At 45.8% G+C, this 12,304-nt stretch overlaps 1 pseudogene; it reads right to left on the minus strand.

Moving 5' to 3' along the window:
• Positions 1–2,642: 2,642 nt before the first annotated feature.
• On the minus strand, positions 2,643–2,986 carry LOC127185540 (60S acidic ribosomal protein P1-like; annotated as a pseudogene).
• Positions 2,987–12,304: the final 9,318 nt, after the last annotated feature.

Genomic DNA, 12,304 nt, shown 5'->3' on the forward strand with positions numbered 1-12,304 from the left:
ACTCTTCCCGCGCTGCTTTGAATTGCTCATGCGCACTCTGCAGCCCTCCGCGCGGGAGGCTCGGCCACCTGGGCGGGCGGAAGAGGTGTGGTCTTCCTCAAGGCCAGGCGGGCCCAAGAAGCAGTTACCAACCTCGGGGCTCAGAGTAGTCCTCCGCAGAACAGGATCGCCTAAGGGGAGCCAGGGAGGTGCAGCCCTGCACACTATGGCCACCCGAGACGCTGGACTCTCCCCGGGTAAAAAGGCACTTTCTCCACTGAGCAGTCTGACTAACTGCTGGTTGTTTGTGTCTTTTATAGTAGAGATGAGCACTGTCAGTCAGTGTATGTTGATCATTTAGCTGTGATCTAAACCAGTTTTTACGGGCTGAGCTAATAACAGCGATGAACACAGCAGACAAAAGCCCATCCCAATTGTGCGTTTTTGTTTTGTTTTGTTTTGATAATCCACTAAGTCTATATTGTATGGGTGTGGGGTGATGCACTGGATCATGCATGGAGCTCCTACCACAGGTTGCATCCTCCAAAAACAACGATTTCTCCTGGCCTGGCAACTACCCATTGCCAGGAACTCAGTAAGGGGTGGGGCCTGGAAATCATCCACCCTAATCTATGCTGGGAGTTTGGCAGGTCTTGTGCAGGTGACCTCAGCTCCTGAAAACCACGTCACATCTAGAAGACATCATTCCACAACACTTCAGCAGCCCCCGGCTTGCTTTTGATGACAGCCACCTCCACTAGGCCAGCCTAGCCCTTGCATTTACTGCTTCATCTTTAAGGAGCTCCCTGAACCTTGGCTGGGGAGAAGGGTGTTGATACATGAGACCCAATTAGGGTTGATCACTGGGTCTCTTATTCTCAGCACTTGGACCAGTTCTGCATCTCCAAGGGCAGCCATCATAGATAGACACATACCTGAGCTCTGGCAGCTTTACATTTTCAGTGTGAGCAGAGAAGGAGAAAGGGCTAATGGGAGACAGAGGAAAAGTCATCCTGGGAGATTAGAACCATAGAAATCAAGGAGGGACATTTTACAGTTACAAAGGAGTGATCAACCATAGCAGTTGCCATATGGAAGTTGAGGACACGGATTTAGATCTCTGGCAGAAAGTGAGGCAGAAAGATTGTATATTAAAGCATGATTTAAGAAGAAAAGATATATCGGGTGGTGGTGGCACAAGCCTTTAATCCCAGCACTGGGGAGGCAGAGGCAGACAGATCTCTGTGAGTTCAAGGCCAGCCTGGTCTACAGAGTGAGCCTGGGTCAGCCAGTGCTACACAGAGTAACTCTGTTTCAAACAAGAAGAGGAGGAGGAGGAGGAACTTCCTCAACCTTTCTATGATCCTAGGAAAGATCAGAGGTGCAGTTATGGATTTTACATATAGTTGTAGAGTAGTGGCCCAGGTCATTTAAATTTTATTAAAATAAATGAAGCAGTGTGTCCTCTTGGAAGAAACTAAAGTTGCCTGGGAAGTTCTGTTATACCGAGATTGCTCAGTGTAATACTGAGATCACCCAGATCGCGAGACCCCCAAAAGAGACCATCAGGACTTGATACCAATGCAAAATACACAGGGTCCTGTATTATGGGCTCAGAGCTTCGGATCACAGTCCTTCCTGACGCACCAGGATAGGAGAATGACACTGGAGTTTCAAGGGTAATGTGTTTATAAGGAAAAACTCTAATTAGGGGTTGGGGTCACAGGAATGTAGGTCCTTAGGCAGGTTGGGTGGAGGCTGGATCTGGAGAGGAAGTATTTTTTAATCTCAGAGAAACATTGGGAGTTAGATGTATCTAATTGCTCCTGTGGAGTTTCTGGAGACTGCTGGTAGGTCTAGTTTGTGGCAGTGCATGGTCTTTCCCAGAATGTAGGAAGCAGTGGAGTCACCTGGAGGACAACTTCTCACAGACTAATTGTAGAATATACATTACATATAAAATATCGCATTAATTTTGCCCTTACAGTTCAAAGGACAGTAAATAGGCATGGGCTTAGTTCTAGTGGGGCCTTTTGTTACTGCTGTTGGTTGTTCGTTTCCAGTGTTTCTGCAGTGCTGAAGGCTTAACCCAGGGTTTCGGGCACTCAAGGCAAATTCTCTATCACATCTCTTGACCTTACTGCAATGCTATGCTGCGTCCCTGGTCCTATGTCCCAAAGCCTGTGCACTAAAGGAGGGAATGAGCCAGTGGGACAACTAGCTCTCCTTTGCTCTGGCCTGTGCCATGTAGTACCAAGCTCTCCTATGTTTATCTACTTGTTAAAAATCTGTCTTTCTCAGTTTGGGTTACTCTGCTATGGTAGGGACAAAATCTCCTTGTATATACATTTGGAATCTTGGTTATATAGAGGTCACTGAGGAAGTTTACCCAACCTGTGTGAGTCCAGGACAGCCAAGGTTACACAGAGAAATCCTGACTCAAAAAACAACAACAACAATAACAACAACAAAAATCCTCACAGAGCCACCAAGAGACACAAAGAACCAGGAAAACATTAAACACAGTGGAAACATCACCACTGATGGGATTTGAGCTTTGCTGAGCAGATGCAGCATTGGTCTTTAGCCAAAGAAGTTTCTAGAATTATTAATATCTTTCCACCTATAGGTTCAGCTTTTCATTGAACATGTTAACAAGAGGCTTAGTAAAAAAGACCAAAGCCCATGTCATCATCAGAGTCCTCAGATTGTTCCTTCTTTTCTTCCACTTTCTTCTCCTCAGCTGGGGAAGTGGAGGTGGCTGGCGCAGGACCTCCTGCTGGTGCAGCTCGGGCTGCTGGAGCAGGCCCACCAGCCCCTGCACTGCAGATGAGGCTCCCAATGTTGACATTGGCCAGGGCCTTTGCAAACAAGCCAGGCCAGAAAGGTTCAATGTTGACAGCAGCTGCTTTAATGAGGGCATTGATCTTATCCTCCGTGACTGTCACCTCCTCTCATGAAGAATGAGGGCAGAGAAGAAGCATGTGAGCTCAGAGATGGAGGCCATGTTGTGGGCTGCCAGCAAGGTGCTAGTCACCGGATGAAGTGAGGGCTTCACCCCAACATGGCACTGTATTAGTCACCAGATGAAGTGAGGGCCTCACCCTAATGTGGCCTTAGCTTCCTCGGAAGGACTGAGCACCTTGGTGGCAGCTGAGAAATAGACTGGTTTCTATAATTATTAAGGAGACACTGTACAATCTGTAGGTGGTAGTGTGGATGACCACCACCCTCATGACACCCCAGATGACAGCAACAGCGCTGCAGTGGAATGCCCATCTAGGTATGAAGAAATGAGAAAATAGCTGAATAAAAAGTCATCTAACAGCAAAAAGATTTACTTTTTATTTTATACATATGAGTGTTTGCCTGAATGTATTCATATTCATTATGTACAAGCATAGTGCCCATGGAGGCCAGAAGACAGCATCTGATCCCCTAGAATTGGAGTTACAAGTGGCTGTGTGCTTTTTATAGGTGCTGAGAACAGAGTTCTGTTCTCTTGTAAGAGCACCAAGTGTTCTTTCCTTCTGAGCTGTTCTGTAGCTCTAGTGTTAGTTATTCCTACAACTGTTTGCTTCTCAGCTTCTCTCTTAACATGGCTATCACACAGATAATTGAGCCTCTCTTATATTTGTTTATTAATAAGCTTCATAGCACAATCCTGAGCAGTCATTATTTTTAACCCTCTAAGCTAATCTGGTTTTCCCCCAGAGTACATCCCAGACATAACTTGTGCTTTGCAGCTTTTCCTGTTGCAGCTCCTCTCCTGATGTCATCTGGACCTCTTCCTTGGCTGAATTCCCTAGTTCCTCCCTCTATTTCCCCCTCCCATGTCTGGCAGGAAATCTAACCCTATTCTCACCCTGCTTAGCTGCTTTTTTGGGGGGGGGTTCGAAACAGGGTTTCTCTGTGTAGCCTTGGTTGTCACTTTGTAGGCCAGGCTAGCCTCAAACTCAAAGAGATCTGCCTGCCTCTGCCTCACCAAGTGCTGGGATTGCCAGTCTGCACTACTAAGCCCTGCGGTTTAGCTGCTTTATTGGCACAATGGGACAATTGAGGAGCACTGTTTACACAGCATTGAGACAAGAGATTCTCAGAACACAGCCAGATATGGGGGATATAGAAATCAGCATTTGAATTACACAATAACCTTATGCCTATACTTGAGTAAATTTTTGTATGTGGTGTTAGATAAAGGTGAAGAGGAGGTTTCTGGTTTCTTTGAAGACTCAGGCCTTCCCTGCCCATACCACTAATCAACAGGCCGAACTAATAGCCCTTACTCGCGCCTTCCAATTGGCACAGGAACAACTCTTAAATGTTTACACAGACTCCAAATATGCCCTTCCACATCCTCCTGTCCCGTGCTGCCATCTGGAAAGAGTGCAGATTGCTAACAACAAAGGGAGGTTCTATAACTGATGCAGACCAGATTATGGCCATGCCAGAAGCCTCCCACCTTCCCACAGCTATTGGAATTGTCCACTGTCAGTCACACCAGAGTGACAATTCCATAATCTCCAAAGGAAACAACAGGGCTGACACGGCAGCTAGAGCTGTGGCCCTTGGAGGCCTAAACTCCCCTCACCTACCGTTAGTAATCTTCACACTACAACCCACACGCACCCTCTCACCTCCTGATCCTCGTCATATTCTGTCCTATCCACAACAACTCTTTCATCCTAATAGCCAAGCCTTATCTAACTTTGTTAAAAACCCACCTACAGCCTACTCTTGAAGACTTACACTTCTTAAAGACTATCACTACCACCTTTAAGATCTGTCAGATGTCAAATCCCAACTCCAGGTCTTGTGGCCTCCCTTTCCCTACTCACCAGGCTAGGGGCTCCTTTCCTGGGACTGACTGGCAACTTGATTTTACCCACATACCCACAGTCAAACGTGCGCGGTGTCTCCTGGTTCTGGTGGGTACTTTTCCAGGATGGGTGGAGGCCTTTCCCGCTACTAACAAAAGGGCTCAGTTTCTGACTGTCTCCTTCGTGAGATCATCCCTCACTTTGGAATCCCCACCTCCTTCCAGCCATACCACGGCCCTGAGTTCACCTCTCAGGTGTCCCAGACCTTATCTAAAGCTCTCAATATTCCTTGTCACTTTCATATCCCATACCACCCTCAGTCCTCCGGAAAGACAAAAGGAGCTAACCGATCTTTGAAAATTATTCTTATCAAATTGTCGAAGGAACTTCATCTCAACTGTGTAAAACTCCTGCCATTAGCCCTTTTTAGGCTAAGAGATCTCCCTAAGAAACCTGTTTCTATTTTAACCTTTGAGCTCATGTATGGATAACCAATTCTAACTCCTGGTTTCTCACCTAAATCCTCACCCCTCCCTGACCATCTACTCTCCCCCTTACCCTGTCATCTTTGCTCCCTACTATGGGACTTTATTGACCACTACCTACCAAGCCTACAAACTAACCCTGCCCATCTCCTGTCAACATTGGAGATCAGGCCCTCCTATTTCCTCCAGACCAACTGCCCTCAGCTCTTTCCCCTAAATGGCAGGGCCCCTTCACGGTAATTTTTGTGACTCCCACAGCTGCTAAGCTGGAGAGCTTCCCTCATCTATCTCACCTCAAGCCTTTTAATCCCCTCTTCAAGATAATGCCCCTTCCTACATGTCACTTCCAACGGGACCCTGCTTCCTTAAGCTCCAGAGAACGTCGACACCAACCACCTTTTCTCCTATTCCAGAACAATGAGGCTTCATTCCAGCAGCCATGTTCCACTCCACTGGATTGGATACGTATTTTCCCTCCTCCTGCTTCTCTTTGCTTCCATCCAGGGCAACCTTTATGTTTAGAGATTTGAGGTTCAAGAAACCCTCATTTCATGACAAATAGTCTCTCTAAATAGGATTGGGAAATTGCTCTGTGAAAGGCTGTCAAAGACCAATTGAAATTGCCATTACATCCATATCTGTCCCTCCTCTCTTACTTGATAGAATTTTTGTTTGCTTCCTCTTTGACCAGATAGTTATTGCAGGGAAGGAGCAGATACTTATGGGGGCTGCCCCTATTGGTCATGCCAGATCCATACGCCAGCACAGAAGAAGCTCCTTCACCTTTACAGAAAGATCCTCTTCTTCTATATCCAAGACCCGCGGGGTTCCCAGATGGGAAACTGGCGTCACTGGTAAACTCAATCACCACTACACACCTGAACTCCCAGTAAGTACAATTCATATCTAAAGAAATTATGTCCCAATCACCCAGACCTATGACATGGAGAAGGTGGAGAAAGTGATTAAACACTCCTCCAAAGTCATTGCCTCTCTGACATCCCCTCTCCTAAACAATACAAACCTGTTAATTTGCCTCCTATTCCAGACCTTGACCTCGGCCTACAAGTTCCTTAATGCTACCCAGCCTGGCCACTTTGCAGATTGCTGGCTGTGTGTCCCTCCTCGGACCAGCTCAGAACTGCCACTGACAGTGTCTCCAGTTACTCGTCAGATAACTTCACCTCGCCGTTCATCAACTGCCCTAACTCTGCTGTTGCCAATGACCCCCTAACTCTTTCATATGACTCTCTTTGGTGTGGCAAGCTGTTTCAAGGCATCTGGGACATGTTCTGTAGGGACATTAAATTCCCTAGACTGCAATAAAACTATACTCCTTGATACCTCATCTCAGCCCCAGTGCCCTACTGCTCACAACACCTTGATTCTTTGTGATACTCAGGTCTATCTATCATCATCTACCTGCTGGCTGGTCAGGCCTGGCTGCACGCTGGTGCTTCTTTTTCCTGAGTTGGTAGTAATACATGGAGAAGAACCTTTACCAATCCCTGCTGTGGACTCAAAAGCTGCCCATCAGAATAAGCAAGCAGTTCAAATTTTGCCCCTCCTGGCTGTTGCAGGAATCACTGCTGGTATCAGAACTGGGACAGCAGGACTGGCAACCTCATTAACCCTATGTTATCAGCTTTCTTCTCAGTTTATCCAGGACCTCCAGCAAGTGGCTCAGACAATATTAACTCTGCAGGGACAAATCGACTCTTTGGCAGCAGTGGTACTCCAAAATCGACGGGGACTAGATCTCCTTACAGCTGAAAAAGGAGGTCTCTGTCTCTTTCTCCAAGAGGAATGCTGCTTCTACGTCAACCAGTCCGGTATAGTAAAATATAAAATTCAACAACTTCAGACAGATCTCCAGAAGCAAAGAGAAGAGCTGGAGACTTCTAGCCTCTAGACCTTTGCGAATTCCGTATGGATATGGATTTTACCCTCCTTGACTCCCCTTCTGCTAATTTTTCTGGTCTTGCTGTTTGCACCCTGCTTTACTAACTTCTTTTCTACATTCCCCCAACACCAGATACAAAAGATCTCTAACTAAACCTTTAACCAGTTGCTTTTACGGGGTTATCAGCCTTTGACCATAGAACCAGACACTGACAGCAATCAAATATACCCTGATGGTGAGGATGAGCCAGATCCTGAGAGAGGCCCACCCCTAATCAGCAGGAAGCGCGATGAGCAAAGCTCCTCCCACATTCCCCCTCCTCCTCCTCCCTCCCTTTCTGGTTCTTCATTTCTTTTTATAATAACCAAAAGTGGGGAATGTTAGTAATTAGGCAGCAGTACAAGCCAGGCCAAAGGCCCTGAGGCCCATGGGAAAACAGGAACCCTCAGGGCCACCCTAAAATACATTGCTGTCATCAGAAGCACATTATTGCCAGCTACCAGGATTCAGGTCCCCGAGTTACCTGTGCACTTTCTGCACATGCGCCAGGTTACTATTTTTGTTTCGGTTTGTTTTGGTTTTTCAAGACAGAGTTTCTCTGCGTAGCCTTGACTGTCCTGGATTCACTTTGTAGACCAGGCTGGCCTCGAACTCACAGAGATCCTCCTGCCTCTGCCTCCAAAGTGCTGGGATTAAAGGCTTCACCACGCCTGGCACCAGGTCACTTTATAAAGGGGGCTCACCCCATCCTCTCTCTCACTCTTCCTCTTGTCTCCCCAGAGACCACCTCTGTATACCCCTCCCAATAAAGCCTCCTATGTGGTCTGCTGCATGGTGTGATTTGTATTTACGGTCCATGAACTCTAACGTGATGTTTTTCTAGACGAGATCTTGTGAGAAGGCATGATGTTTTTCTGGGAGCAGACACGTGAGAGGGTGTGTGGTGTTTGGAGGGATATAAATAGAACCCCACAGACAGTTGGAGAAGGACTTTGTATTGCTACCCTGATCTGCAACACTTCGCTGGTCTTTGCTAATCTTCACTGGTCTTCACTTCATAGATAGAAAAGGTCCAGATAACTTCTTGTGGTACTCTGGCTGGCTCTGGCCCCTTCAACTGACTTGGGTCAATTCAGCAGAACCTTGTAATTTCTTCTGGATTGTTCCACTGCTATGGATTCATGTGACTGTTTGATGTTGGCTATTGGACTGGACTGCTGCTATCTTGATAATGCAGAGTGGTATTAGTTCAAGGAACTACATCTAAACAGGTCCAACCCCTCTTTTTCCTATTAACAGTCTTTCTCCCCTTCCTCTAGTTGGTGGGTTAGAAGTGATGTTCAAGTGTAGGTGTAGAAAATCTAAGCCTACATAAAGGTCTAACCTTGTTCTTTTTTTAAAATGTTATTCTTGTGCATGTAGGCAACAAAGAAAACGAGTAGCTTAAATTCATTTTAAGCATACAAATAACATTTTCTACAGTTAGAAGACATTCATTTTTGTCTTATTATTTTGTAACATAGTTGAAAGAGATACAAATCTCAGGATTAAGTTTGAAATAACTTCCTTGTTTTGTTTTTTCCAGACAGGGTTTCTCTGCATATCCTTGGCTATCCTGGACTCCCTTTGTAGACCAGGCTGGCCTCGAACTCTCAGCTATCCACCTGCCTCTGCCTCCCAAGTGCTGGGATTAAAGGTGCGTGCTACCAACGCCCAGCTGAAACAACTTCTTAAAAGTCTGTTTATTATAAAAATTATCTGTCATTAGTTTGCTTATCCATCCTTTTATGTGGCATCTCTGGGCAAATATGACCCAGTTTCAAAAATTAAAACCCTGAAGAATGGGAAGTTCTGGAAGACACATTTACCTTGTTTTGTGGACAGGGTCTCTCATTGGCCTGGGCCTTGACAATTAGGCAAGACTGATTGTCCACTGAGCCTCTGCATTCACCAATACCCTCCTCAGCAGATGGATTATAAGCATGTGATGCCATGCCTGACTTTTTCTTTTTAAATATTGGTTACAGGAATCAAATTTAGGTCCTCATGTTTATGAAACTAGTACAGTCTTAAGGTTTTTATTTCTATGAAGAGACACCATAACCAAGGCAATTCTAATAAAATAATTTAACTGGGGGCTTGCTTACAGTCTCAGAGGCTTGGTCCATTATCATCATGTGGAGTGTGTGGTTGGGTGGTCGGTGCTGGGGCAGTAGCTGAGAGGTTTACATCCTGATCCTCAGGCAGGGGAGAGAGGGAGAGAGAGAGAGAGAGAGAGAGAGAGAGAGAGAGAGAGAGAGAGAGAGAGAGAGAGAGAGAGAGAGAGAGAGAGAGAAAGAGATAGAGAGAGAGAGAGAGAGAGAGAGAGAGAGAGAGAGAGAGAAACAGACAGAGAGACAGTGAGAGAGAACTTTCTCCTCACTTTTGTATTTATAGTGATTATTCAAGAGGAAACAACTGCGGAAATGTGACAGGTGTGCCCTGGCCAGGGATGTTGCTACAAGGAGCTTTGACAAGTTCCAGATGTGACTCCCATGACCAGAGGTCTGATTACTGAAGCCTAACACCCTCCCTTAAACTTCAGGTTGTGCTTGGGGGGAAAAAAGTGGGAAAGATGATAAAGTCGCTATAAAAGCAGCTCTTAACAATCAGCATTCTAGACTCCTTTTTGAAGCAAACCCTGAGTCGGCAGTTACGGGGGTGAATGTGTTCGTGTGATCTGCCCTCCTCCATAGTAATCACTTTGTATCTGCTCTTCTACAGTATGAGATTAGGAAACCCTTTGAACAAAAGGAACAGAAGGAGTATTCAGCTGTAAGTCCTGCTAAGCTTGTGGCATTCTGTAAGAATCTGGAGTCTGAGACTCTTTGACTAGACCCCTTAGTCCCAGCATGGCTGCCGTCAGTAACTCATCAGAATGTTGAACCAAGCAGAGTTCTTTGGTTCACAGCTCTTTGTACTGAAGTGCTCTAGCAAGCCTCCTTGGCAGACAGTGAACATAGGGCAACACTTTGTGACTCAGGTCAGGCCCAGGAGGGTCCATCCCATGTATTCTGAGAAACCACTTTGCAACGAGAGAAGGGAACAAGCTGTAACCAGGAACTCTACCTGTGTGGTTCATGTTTATTCAGTAGTATCAAAGGCCTCTCAGTCTTATGGATCCTAAGGTGACATGGAGGCCCCTGAGGTGAAGCGGTAGGAGCTCCTGCATGGAATCCTTTTGGTCCTAATACCCACAGTCTTTCAACAGCAAGTGCAATAATGATAACAGAGCAGTAGGGAATCAGATGCACTGGCCCTGTGGCACCCAGGAGGTGAGCTCAGACCTCATTGTGTAATTTAATCGTCAGTAGTGTCTCACTCTTGTCTGGTTTCTTAGGATCTCTGGGCCTCAGCTCTATTACTCTTCAGAATGAAAGGCTGGTTTGTCAATAATTTACAAACACATGAGCTGACATCTTGCCTTGGCATGGACATGCCAATGTACACTGAGAGACCCAGTAGGTGCACATGTGGTAACATCTGGTCTTGGCGTGTGCATGCTGAGGTACACTGAGAGACCTAGCCTTTCGTCCAGCCCTTAGCCAGCAGCCCATGTAAGACTCTGTGAGTCAATTTTCATGATTTTGTGACAGGCACCTCAACAGGGGCCTCTATAGGTCACCTTGTTCCCACATCTATTCTATTATTACATTTTTGATCATGAATTTACCCAGATCATTTGACATTGTGGAGAGCAGGTACACCCAGTGAGGTTGTTGGTTTAAACCCTGCACAGATTGCTCTGCTCCACCCATGCCCCAGAGGCACTTTTTGGGAACGGAAGCAATAAGCATGCCTTGCTGCTGGGCCATGAACTAGTTGGCACCGAGTTTTTCTGGTTTCCTTCCCTTCCTATATCTTGACTTTAAGGAAAGGATTTTTGAGCACACGGCCCCCCACAACCCTCCCACCCCCACCCTGCTTTCAAGACTTCATTTGTACTTATAACTGTTCCATATTCTTTCCCTCTTCGTGATCCTAGGGTGATCTTTCTACCTACCCAGCCTTCTTACTGTCTTGACCTGCAGCGTACAGTAGAGTAGACAAGCACACAGACTCTGGAACACCATGTACCTGACCTCTATGTATATAACTAGCTACCTGACCTCAGGAAAGGTACATGTCGTGTCTGAGACAGCCTCTGGGTATATAACTAGCTACCTGACCTCAGGAAAGGTACATGTCACTTCTGAGACTCTGGAACCACATGTACCTAGCTATGGTTGGGAGTGATCACAACATAAGGGACTGTATTTACAGCATTAGGAAAGTTGAGAAGCACTGATCAAGACCCTCTGAAGGAGAGATAAACATGTTTTTTGTTTAGATCCTATGTGTGGCATGAGGAACAGACTTGTGAGAGAGCAGCTGATGTCTATCTCCTTAGAAGTCGAACCACCACGTTCAGGAGCTTGATTATGGCCAGTTGAAAAATATTCTTGAACAAATTCTGAGAGGAGATATAAATGTGAGCCAAAAACACGAGGCGGGGTGTCTTTGGAGACTTGGGATTGTTTGGCTGTTCATTGTTCCACTTCGAGAGGCTCCTAGAGAGAACTGCTCCAGGGAGGGAAGGCTTCAGGGGTCTGGTTGAGGCTCTGGTTCTGGTTGCTCTAGGTTCCAGCAGAAGAAATCCTGCTGACTACGCCAGGAGACTCTTCCTCAGAACTGATACCCATTCTTGTGTTCTTTAATCTCCTTTCCCTCTTGTTTAAGTTAGTTAGGTTATAAGTGAGGTACACTCAGCTAATACGTTTATAATAAAATATAATTGTTAAGAAAATTGAGCCTACAACCCCCTGAGAATGATTTTGTGAGGTTGAAAGGACCAGACAAACTCCATTTTGAAAAAGAAATCCTCTTGGCTTAGGGTTGGCTTTATTAAATCCTGTGTACAGATAGCTCTAGGATTCAAGGTTTGGACTGGCTGAACCATACCATAATCACTTGTTTACAATAAACAAAAAGTTCTTGGATTAAAGGTGAGTGTTAGGGCTGAATCATACCAAAGAAGAAACGGGTTTTTATAGTTCACAATCTCGGGGTTCACAATGGGATCAAATATCTTGTAACAT

This window comes from Acomys russatus, chromosome X (assembly GCF_903995435.1).
Source record: "Acomys russatus chromosome X, mAcoRus1.1, whole genome shotgun sequence".
Taxonomy (NCBI): Eukaryota; Metazoa; Chordata; class Mammalia; order Rodentia; family Muridae; genus Acomys; species Acomys russatus.